At 42.1% G+C, this 12239-nt stretch overlaps 1 pseudogene; it reads right to left on the minus strand.

The window, feature by feature from the left end:
• Nucleotides 1–2261: 2261 nt before the first annotated feature.
• LOC143658425 (uncharacterized) lies at nucleotides 2262–11815 on the minus strand (annotated as a pseudogene).
• Nucleotides 11816–12239: the final 424 nt, after the last annotated feature.

Consider the following 12239-nt stretch of genomic DNA (forward strand, 5'->3'; position numbering starts at 1 on the left):
GCACAATGTTAAATAAGAGTGATGACAGTGGACATCCTTGTCTTGTTCCCAATTTCAACAGGAAAGCCTCCAGTCTTTCACCATTGAGAATGATATTAACTGTGGGTTTTTCATATATGCCCTTTATCATGTTGAGAAAATTTCCTCTACCTTTCTATCTTTTGAAGTGTTTTTATCAAACATTTGTCAAATGCCTTTTCCACATCAATCGATATGATCGGTTCTTCTACTTTGATTTGTCAATGTGATGAATTACATTGATTCATTTTCTTGATTTGAACCACCCTTGCACAATTTGGACAAATCCCGTTTGATCATGGTGTATAATTCTTTTCATGTGGATTTGGATTTGATTTGCAGGTATTTAGGTGAAAATTTTTGTATCTGTATTCATTAGAGAAATTGCTCTGTAATTTTCCTTTCTTGTAATGTCTTTATCTGTTTTTGGTATTAGGGTGATGTTGGCTTCGTAGAATAAGTTAGGTAGGGTTCCCTCCTCTTCAATTTTTGGAAGAGTTTGAGCAGAATTGCTATTAATTCTCCTTGGAAAGATTTGTAAAATTCACTTGTGAAGTCATCTGGTCCTGGAATTTTCTATGTTGGAAGGTTTTTGATGACTATTTCAATCTCTTTATTTGTGATTGATTTGTTGAGATCTGTTTTTTCTTTACTCAGTGTGGGTTGTTCATGTATTTCTAGAAAATTGTCATTTCATTTAAGTTGTCTCATTTGTTGGCATACAGTTGTTCAAAGTATCCTCTTATGATCTCTTTTATTTCGGTGGAGTCAATAGTAATGCCCCCATTTTCTGATTTTATTTATTTGCATCTTATCTCTCTTTTTCTTTTCAGTGTAGCTAAAGGTTTGTCAACTTTATTGAGCTTCTCAAAGAAACAACTTTTGACTTTGCTGATTCTTTCTATTGCTATTTTATTCTCAAGTTCATTTACTTTGCTTGCTTTGGGATTAGTTTGCTATTTTTTTCTAGCTTTTTAAATTTTAGCTCTGTCTTTTTTTGAGGTTTAGAGTTTGTTTTTATTATGAATATAAAGTATACATACAACACAATATACATTTACACATTTATAGTTTTCATTTATTTTCACCTTTGCCTGAGCAAATTCAAGTATGTTCAACCCAGTTTACAATAGCCCACTCCTTCCACTGCCCTACACTTACACTCAAGACATTCCCTTCACTTTGGTACAGTGCATGTGACATTCAGGTGTCAACTTGGCTAGTTGAAGATGCTTAATTCTATTGCTGTGGATATGAGCCAATGGTATGTGAAGGTTCATCTATCGCTGATTACATCTGTAGTCGGCTAGGAGGCGTGCCTGCTGTAATGAATGACGTTTGACTTAATTGGCTGGTGCTTAAATGAAAGAACTCAATGTAGCACAGCCCAAGCAGCTCAGCATACCTCATCTCAGCACTCACAGCTCAGCCCAGGTCTTTGGAGATGCAGAAAGGAATCACCCCGGGAAAGTTGTTGGAACTCAGAGGCCTGGAGAGAAGGCCAGCAGAGATTGCCCTGTGCCTTCCCATGTAAGAAAGAACCTCAGTTGAAAGTTAGCTGCCTTTCCTCTGAAGAACTATACATTAACTAAATAAATCCCCATTTATTGAAAGCCAATCTGTCTCTGGTGTGTTGCATTCTGGCAGCTAGCAAACTAGAACAGTGCATGACTTGATTTAAAAAAAGAGAAGCCAGGCCAGGGGTAAAATGACTGACTTTACTGCCTTCTCACAGAATCACTTCCATTATATTTTATTTCCTTTCTTGTCACTACATGCCTTCCATTGCATTCATTTAAACTTCAGCTTAAAAATTCAGGAGAAAAGAGGGCTGCCATGATCAACTTCATCTTTTATAAGTACTTTGAAATCTTTTACACATGCTGACACATGAGTAGAGGCTTAGAGCAATGCTCATTGATTTGGTTTAAGAACAATATATAAGAAAGTTTCAGAAATATTATGTACAATTAAGCTTTGCCCACCAAATAGATAACCATAAAAGATTTGATCGGTGGCATCAATGTAAGTAAATAAATAAACTAGAAAAAATTACAAATAGAGTTTAGTTAAACTTATGGGAATTTAAAATACTCACAGTGTTGTGCTTTCTCTAAGCTTCATTAGGCACAGGTTTACAGCAGGTTGATATAGTGGAGCTGGATTTTTTAGCTGGTTCTTGTTTAGGGCCAGGCCCCCAAATACCAGCGAACAGAAGCTTGTGAAAGAATCTGTCGTTTCCCTTAGAATGTAGTTATGCAAGAGGTTTTGTAACAGTTTTCTTTGAGACTGTCGAATATTGCTTTGGTTCCATTCCCCAGTGGAGCACCAGATCCATTGGGGTCTTCCAGCATAGTTCTTGATGTTGAGGTTGGCACCATACATAATCGGGAGTTTCATCATTTTATAGAGATTCAGTCTCCCAGCATCATTCATGGGTGTATCTCCCTCACAGTCTTTGGCATTGAGGTCCGCCTCACAGGCCATGAGATGCTCTGCACACTCTTAGTGGCCAGTCCTGATGACCACATGCTGTGCTGTGCTCAGAAACTTATCTCAGAGGCTGATCTTTGCTCCTTTGTTCAGCAACAATTTTAAGACATCCAGGTTTCCTCCACATTTTTGCCCTGTGCATGGCTGTGGATTCAAGCATATCACAGAATTCGATCTGGGCTCCAGCTTCCATTAACTTCTCCACAATTGTCAAATGTCCTTCTAAGCATGCTCTGTGAAGAGCTGTCCTTTTATACTAATTAGCTTTCTCTTCCAGCTTCTTGTTTCATGAAACTCCCCCGGGTGTGTTTTCCTTCTTCATCTCCGAAGGTCTCTAGCTGTATGGGCTCTGTTGGTTCTGATGGCTCTTCTATCTTCTTTTTAAATCTATGTATTTAGGGTTATAAATTTCCCTCTCAGCACTGCCTTCACTGAATCCCAAAAGTCTTGAGAGACTGTATTCTCATTGTAATTCATCTTGAGATATTTACTGATTTCTCTTGCAATTTATTCTTTGGCCCACTGATTGTTTAAGAATGTGTTGTTTAACCTCCACAGAGTTGTGTATTTTCCAGTTCTCTACCTGTTGTCAACTTCCAGCTTCATTCCATTATGATTGGAGAAAGTGTTTTGTATAATTTCAATCTTTTAAAATTTATTAAGACTTGTCTCGTGACCCAACATGTGCGCTATTCTGGAGAATAATCTGTGAGCACTTGAGAAGGATGTATATCTTGCTGCTTTGGAGCACATTGCTCTGTATATATCTATGAGGTATAGCTCATTTATCAAATTATTCAAGTTCTTTATTTCCTTATTGATTCCCTGTCTAGATATTTTATTTATTGATATGAGTGGTGTACTGAAGTCTCCAAATATTATTTTAGATACGTCTATTTCTCCCTTCAATTTTGCTAGTGTTTGCCTCATGTATTTTGGGGCACCATGGTTAGTTACGTATATATTTATGATTGTTTTTTCTCCTTGGTGGGGTGACCCTTTTATTAATATATAATGTCCTTGTCTCCTACTGACAGATTTGCATCTAAAGTCTATTTTGTCTGATATTAGCATAGCTACCTCAGCTTTTTTTTTTTTTTTTTGGATATTGTTTGCATAGAATATCTTTTTCCAGACTTTCACTTTCAACTTATTTGTATCCTTGAGTCTGAGGTGAGTCTCTCGTAGATAGTATATTGATGGCTCGTATTTTTTATCCATTCTGCTGGTCTGGGTCTTTTGATTAGGGAGTTTAATTCATGATCATCCAATGTTGTTATTCTTTGGTTTTCAGATGTCATAGCTTATTTTTACCTCTCTTTTTACACTTCTTTTTTTTTTAGGAATAAGTAGCAAAGTATATAAAAGGAGAAGTTTATAAAAAAGAGAGAGGAAGGTGGTGCAATGGTGGCTCAGTGGCAGAATTTTCACCTGACATGCTGGAGACCCAGCTTTGATTCCCAGTGCCTGCCCATGCGAGAAAAAAAGAGAGAGAGAGAGAGAGAGTACACATTAGAGAGGTTAATGCAGGCCTGGTTTCCACAGTAATCTTTGACTACTAGGTGTCTCCTTTATTCTAGGTAGAGATAGCTAGCAGAATTCATGGTTTATCTTTGGGCAAATTGTTAACAATCTTTATGACCCCTATGCTTCCTATTATTAACTAAGAGTTTGCTTTGGGGGAGAATTACACAAGCTTTTGTAGATTGGTGAGGTTCCAATGGTTTGGGGAGGCTTGGGGACTTTAGGGAAATTTTTGTACCAGGAAGTTTTCAGCTCTGTATTAGTTCCTTTGGAACTAGATATTCAGAGCTGAATAAGAAACCAGAGACTCACAGTTGTCCTATTTTAACCTGCTTCTATCCCATCCTGAAAGAATTCAATCCTTTTAGTCTTAAAGGGAGTTGAGGGATAAATCTTTTATACTTTCACAGATTTGAGAGAGTACATGTAGAAATATGCATCATTGCTGACAATGTTGGAAGGGTTGAGGTATATTGGGAAATGCAAAAATAGTATTGTGTTACAATCCACCCCATTTCCCCCCTCTTACAATCTTTCCACCACCTCTTCTGCATATGTCCCTGAGTGTGGAAGTAGAGGTTATAGGGTTACAGCTTGCAATGTTAAGAAATGAGAAAACAATAGCATTTGGGGGAAGGCAGGTATGCTCCGGCTTGCTTAGAGCCGATTTGCCTGTCTGTTCATTTATTTTTGTCATATAGTAATGTCCCAGTCACTCTTGTATGTGCACAGCCATCCTGTCTGCTTGTGTGCAGTTGAATTCAAGAAGTTCTGTTGTCCAGGATGCCACCATTAGTAATTATCCAGATTGAGCTGTTTTAAACATATGTCATAGATGGGCAGGTCCTGTTTAGATGTACTCTGACAACAGAGATAACATATGGAACAGAGAGGGAATAGTTATAGAAAGTATTAGAATTAGGTAGTTACCATTTTGGGGGACATAGGTGATGGACAGTTATTATTTAATTGTTCCTGTTAACTGAAGACAGTGGGAGAATATTCCATGGGAGGCTAGAGTTACTTGAAGATGGAACACATTTGCAAAATACTTTAATTAAAACAGAGGTTTAGTTTCTTTTTTAATATAACGAGGGTTACATTAACAGGTAGAACATAATTTATATACTTGCCTTGCTTCTTTAAAAGTTTCTTTTTGTTGAAGATGAATTTCTTATTTGTCGTTTACAGAGAACACTTTTAGAGAAGCATTAGAGTGAAACAATGCAATAGATAGTGAAATTTAATTATACTGTAACATATATTGTGCAACTTAAATTAATTTTTATATTCTTAGCACTTAATTTTATAAAGTGAAAGAATTGCAACTGTTTGGAATAAAAGATACATATATTTTTTAGCGTGGACCTTAAGAAAGAAAAGTGTTAAAGGTGGTTAGATTTAAAACAATATTTGTTTGTTTTTTATTTAATTAAAGTTGAGGAAAAGACAGAACACAGACATAAGAAGTTATTTTGTCAAACTATAGACTTTTTGCTTTTTACAAAAAGTCTTAAGGAAAACTCCATACTGAAGATGGAATAATAATTTAAGAAAACATTGTCACCTTAACAGAAAACTGAGTTTTAGTTTTGCATTAGACCCATTAAACTTCCCTTAACATTAACACAATTTTTCTTTCTGCAAACTTCTTAAACTTTTAATATACATTCAAGTTTTGTCATACATTTTCGTCCTTCTATAAGAACCATTCACTCTTAAGAAAAAACTACACTCTTTTTCCTTTTAATAAAAAAACACATTATTTATATCCTTCATACTTAAGCTATCAAAATAATTTTGGAAGCTGTCTCCAAAGCAAACATCTCACAATGTACAATTACCACCAAAATAAAACTTGTCAGACTACACCTAATACGCTTGAAACAATAACAGTTTTGCGATTTGTTTGCTGCCTTTTAATGCTTACTTTTTCATATTTTGGTTTGGGCTTACATCTCAGCAGGTGACACTGAGAGGATAGCCTGGATTCTCTCAAATGACAGAGAGTACTCCCCTGGGGTGAGGACAAACCCAAAGTAAAGAACATTTTGTAAGGCAATCTGAGCTTTAGAAGGTGAAACTCCATAACTTCCTTTGACTAGGAAATTAAGGGTTGCCATGGTGGCCCTGTTGGAGGCTTCTCTTGGAAGACTGCATATTAATAAATCATCTACATACTGACGGGGGGTGCTAGACTCCAAATGCAGGAGGGCTAGGTCCTGTGCTAGCGCATTCCCAAAAAGGTGAGGACTGTCCCTGAATTTGGGGGCAGGACAGGTGAGCTGGGTCAGGACTGTCTCGACAGACCCTTTCCATCAAAGGCTAATACAAACTGAGAATCTAGGTGGAAATGTATGCAGAATTAAGATGCAGGTCTGGTTTTCAGGAATTTGGGGATAAGAGGTTAAATACTTTTGATGTACTCCTGCTTTGGGGGATACTGGTGTTTTGTTTCGTTTTGTTTTGTTTCTTCTGGAGAAAGGTAGGTCCCTTTTGTATTGAATTATGATAGGGACAGTGAATTGCTTTCCCAGGCAAGTCTGTCTCCCAGACTTTAACTCTGAAGGTGTTACCGGACAAAGACCATGGATTCTTTTGCCCAGTGTGCTCAATAACCAATTTCTGAGACACCAGGGTTTCAAAGAGAGAAAGAGTTTATTACTAGGTGCATAGTAGAAGAGCTGACAGCCTCGCAGCCCAAAACGTTTCCCCAAACTCCACTAGTTATAATAGTTTTATTAGAAAAAAGATGGTCAGGGTTTAGGATAATGAGCACAGGGCCCCAGAGGATGAATGCTGCCTTTCTTGTCTTTAATAACCGTGGCAGAGTTACAGAGGAGGAGAAAGCAAGGAGACACTGGAATAAGCCATGGCTCATAGCTTTGGCAGTGGCTTGAATGGTAACCAGCCACCTCGGGGTCACTTGGAGCAGAAGCCACCAGAACCTGTCATCAATGTAGAGAGTCGGGGCACTGGGAGCCGGAATGCCCCCAAAGACCAAAGGAGCCCTGAGGATAGAAAGAGCTGCCAGCGCCCTGTCCATGGTGCAGGAAGGCAGGTACTGGGCCTGAGAATGCGTCAAGCCCCCAAAGGGGAGTGAAGTCTCTCCAAAAGCCCTGCTGGCCACCCCTGACCAGGACTGTAGGGGCTCTGGGCCAGTGGCTCCCTGGATTTCACCAAGGAAGATTAAAATCATGGAGCCCTGAGTGTCTCTAGACATGGAGGGTAATTTTTTTTTCATTGATATGGGAGCCACATATTCTATCCTAACCTCTCACTCCAGCCCTCTACCTGCTAAAACCTGTCCCATAGTGGGAGTAGATGGGAAGTGTCGGGCTCCAGCCTTCACCCTCAACTCTCTCTTTGCCTCTGTGGTTTCTGATGAGAAATCAACACTTAGTTTTATTGAGCACCCCTTGTATGTGATGAGCCACTTCTCTTTTGCTGCTTTCAGAATTCTCTTTGTCTTTGACATTTGACATGCTGATTAGTATGTAATTCTAATTGAAGCAGTTCTAATTGGATTTATTCAGTTTGGTACGTTGTGCTTCTTCGATCTGGATATCAATGCCTTTCATCAGAGCTGGTAAGTTCTCAGCCACTATTTTCTCAACCATTCCTCCTACCCCTGTTCTCTTCTCTTCTCCTTTAAGCACACCTATGACACAAAATGTTCATGTGCTTTGTGTTGTCACTCATTTCCCAGAGACCCTGCTCAATTTTTGCCATTCTTTTCTCGCTCTGTTCTTTTGTCTGTTTGAATTTGAATGTTCTGTCTTCTAGTACTCTGATTCTTTCTTCTACCTGCTCAAACCTGCCATTGTGTGCATCTAGTGTATTTTTAGTTTCATTTATTGTGCCTTTCATTCCCATAAGATCTATTATTTTTCTTTGCATGCTTTCAAATCCTTCTTTATGCTCACCCAGTCTTCTAAATCTCCTTTATCTCTTTAGCCATCTCCTTGAATTAGTTTAAGAGATTTATTTGAGTATCTTTGATTAGTTTTTCCAGATTCTGTGTCTCTTCCAACTTTTTATTTGCTCCTTTGACTGGGCTTTATCTTCCTGCTTCTTAATATGGTTATTATTTTTTGCTGATATCTGGGATTAATCCATTACCTAGGTGAGTTTACTCTGAAGGTCAGAGTCTCTCTTTTGTTAAATCTTTTGTTGTTATTGGATTTGTGTTAATGCTCTTCCTTTGACACTTGCTTCGTCAGTATTACCCAACCAAGGCTGGACCAGGGACCCACAAAAGGGGCTCACAACAGCTACACAGGGCCCCACAGGAGAAGGTCAGGTAAAGATTCTTAAAAGCCTTTAATTCTACTTCCCAAGAGTGTACTTTCCTCCTACCCAGCATATGACCCTCTTAGCCCAAAAGCCTTTTAGATGTGTTTTCCTCACCTGCCAGCAGATGGCACTCTTGGGCTACCTATTCCCCTCAGTTTTCAGAAGGCTGGCTCTTAGCTCCAGGCAAGGGTGTGGCCAAGTTGGCTAGGACACCTTTAAAACACTGGTGGTTCCAGAAGACTAAATTTGCTGGCCAAAAGTGAGCACAGTGCTAGATCATGCCCTTCCCTGTTCTTGGGAAGGTTGGCCCCCACTGCCCTTTCAGACTGGAGCTGCCTGCCCACCAAAGGCACATCCAGACACATCCAGCGTGGGAGATGAGTGCCAGGAGCTACGGTTGAGGGGGGCTACATTCTCTCATTGCAGCTTCTCCGTCTCCTCATCCTGCACTTTCCTGGGTGTCAGAGAGCACACCCCCAATCTCCAGAACCCCAGATCCATTGTTGCGGACAGTTTCTACCTGATCCCTAGTTGTTTCTCTGAGACGAAAGTGAGCCCTGCCTCTCCCTGATCAGACATCTTCTCTTCTTTATAATTTTGAGACAATTTTGCACAGATATACTTTCATAAAAACATTTACACATCCTAAGGTGAGGGAGAAGCTAAGCTTCCTAATAGATTCCCAAAACTCCCTACACTATTGCCAACTTCAAGGCCATATTTTGGGTAGAGACCTATTGTACCATTGTTGGCACAAATTGTATTCGATCTATTCTTTGCTGGATAGCTAGTGCACCAAAACAGCTGGAAAGTTAGGATGGTCTTAAATCAGCCACCGATGCCTAAATGTTTAGAGCTTTAAGGTTCTCCCACCCATGACTCTTCTGTCCTCCTTCCACCAGCCTGATCTTCATGATGCTTTTTCAAGGCAGCTTTGGAGCGGGGGATATGTGGAACTCAGAGCACAAGGATAGCAGGTGGGGTGCACAAGTAGGGCCAGCCATATACCCAGAATGAGGGGCAATGGGAAAATGAGCAAAAGGATTCTTTCTCATAGTGTAGAATCCTGAGGTATCAGCAAAACTGGCCCCAGGGACTGACTGTCTGGGCCTAAAGATTTCCAACCTCTTCTCACCTGAGGTGAGTTCAAACACAACCTTTGGCAGAATATAAACAAATGCATCTACATGGTGCCTGGTCAGATGGAATGGAAAATGATTTTGTTGGTTTTCCAGAAGAGCTGCCAGCCAAGCTTCTCAGTGCAGAGTGAACAAAGGTCACTTTGAAGCATGGCTTTCGGTTTCTGTGAAGAGTCTCTGAGGGCCATCCCAGCCGTGCAAATGGGAGACAAGACGAGGTGTGACAGAACACACTGTGGCACACTGCCTGGTGGCTAAGGAGCCTGATGGGAGGCAAAGTACAAAGACCAATTCTCCTTTTCAGAGCCGTCGTGATAAGAATGCTTGGGAGGATTAAGATGGTCTTGGTGGAAAAAGACAGGGTCACAGAAAAGTAACTTCCATGATGTAAGCTGAGTCTAGACTGGTGTCAGGTGTGTAGGTCAGTCCTGGGAGGGCCGGGAGTGGAGTGCCACCTTCATGCAGAGCTGCCTTCTGGGAGTGCAAACCACGGCAGCGGGTTAGCCAAAAGGGCCCAGCCATGCCAAATCAGGGTGTTGGTGAGCACTGTGCTTCCTGCTAGGTCAGAGGGGCAATTAGGCAGAAAATAAAGGTGAAAGGGCTGCCTCTGCACCTCAGGCTGGTGGATTGTCCTAATCAAACAGGTACAAAGTTAGAGGAGGAAGCATACTTTGCTCAGGTTAGAGTTTAATGGTGGAATCCCTAAGCCTAAAGGTCAGGGGGTCACTCACTGAAGTTGACCAAGTCATTTTGTAGAGAAAGGCTCTCCATGTGGGAGAAACTGGAGACCCTTCCCTGAGGGTAGGTGGCTACTTCCTGCCTCCAATTCCTCCCCCTGCCTTATACCAATCACCTTTGCAATCAAATCTGCAGCAGAAGCCGCTTCAGGGCAGAATCTCTCGTCTGGACTCAGCCATGTGACTTGTGGCTTATTCTGGCCACTGAGATGCCAGCAGACATGACCCACAGAGATCTGTAAAGCACTTGCAGGACAGGGCTTGTCCACTCTTGTGCCCCTGCCCTGGCCTTGAGAAGGATGAGCCCGGGCAGTGGGCCCACACCAGAAGGAGGAGAGGCTGGTTGGGCACTGCTGCCTGGCCTAGGGCATGGTGTCAGCCACTGAGCTCTGTTGGTAAGCAGCCATTGGTTTAAACCATTGAGTTTTGGGGTGCTTTTCCAAGCAGCCTTTTTGTAGCAATAGTTAGTACCGAAATGCAAGCAAGAGAAGGTAGACTTGTGGGCACTGCAGGGAGAAGTTTCTCCTCTGCTGCACAGGCTGACACAGAGGCAGCCCTAACAACCCACTTCAGGGGAAAAACCAGACTGGCATCACCTGGGCTGCTGCCTCTCCCTTCGCCTCTACCCCTTCCCTCCACAAGGAAGCCAAGCCCCAGGAAGACCTTTGACACACATCACCTGCTTTCTCCTATGATTACTCCTGTATCCCAAAGGTCCCTGTTATTCCAGGGGGTGCCTGAAATGGAGCTGCGTCCTCAGGGAATTGCAGTAAAAAGAAAAAACAAAAAACGAAACATCCTAAGTGTCTGATTCTTTCTATGGCAGGTGTGTCAGTCTGGGTTCTCCTGAAAGCAAACCTGAGATGAGGGTTAGACATGTGTGTTGCTTCAGAAACCCGGGCTCAGGCCCCAGAGTGTCATTGCCTTTGTTCAGGAGCCCAGAGAGCATCTCAGGAAGACATGAACAAATCATGCAAGCGTTTATTTAGGGACGCTTACAGATAGGAGGCACAGTCCAGGGTGGCAGGTGGACGCCAAGCAGAGTTCTGCTTTGTGCAGCAAGTTACAGGGGAGTTATATGGGAGGAGACCAAAGAAGGCCCAGAGCCAGACTGTGCACCTTCTCAAGACTTGTTTATCACACTCGGGAATGTGTTCATAATCTCCTGGTGCACGTGCACAGGACCTGTATGTAAAACAACTCCATTCCTCAAGGCCACAGGGCAGATAACCAGTGTTATCTGCCTTACATACCACAGGGTTAGGAAAATACTCCCTCGTGCTTTGGGGCTTGGCCACAGCCCTCGGGACACTTTCTGTTATTCCCAGGAAACAAGGAAGGGGTAAGGAATGAGGGAAGCAAAGTTTGCACATGAGAAAATATTCACCTGACAACTTGGTTGTTTAACCCCAGGAAGCTGGAGTAAGGGTACAGAAAGAATAAGACAGGAAAGGGGAAAAAAGCCACTCTGAGAGTGTTGAGCTGGTTACCACTGTGGGCAGCTGGGGCTCTATCATGCTGGGGACTGTCTGGGGAGCTGTAGAGCATGTACCACAGACTCTTCCCACCAAAGGATGCGAGCCCAGGGCATTTATTCAGGCTCCCCATGTCGCTGAGGGTGACCCATTACATCAACTCCCTACCCATCCATCAGTCCCCATTCCGCGCCTGCCATAGACGTTTGAGCAAGTGCCTGTTTGGAGAGGCAAGCACCTGCCTATATGAGGCAGAACCGCTGAGAGACTTGGGCTGTTTGAAGTAAGACGCTCGAGCCCACAGCTGAGGTCAGAAGTAGGACAAGGAGGTACAGCATGGACCTGACTGGGTCTGCGTCACCCAGGCCCCATGGACCAGGTGGATTGCTCTGCACCCGTGATCTCACTGGATCCTTACAGAAAACCTGTGAGGAGGATCCCATCTTACAGGTGAAGAAACAGACGCTCCAAGAGGTGAGTGACTGAGCAAATGGCAATTTCAGGACTCAAACCCTAGACTGCCAGATTCTGAATCCATTGATCTCACTCTGGACCCA

This window comes from Tamandua tetradactyla, chromosome 16 (assembly GCF_023851605.1).
Source record: "Tamandua tetradactyla isolate mTamTet1 chromosome 16, mTamTet1.pri, whole genome shotgun sequence".
Classification (NCBI taxonomy): Eukaryota; Metazoa; Chordata; class Mammalia; order Pilosa; family Myrmecophagidae; genus Tamandua; species Tamandua tetradactyla.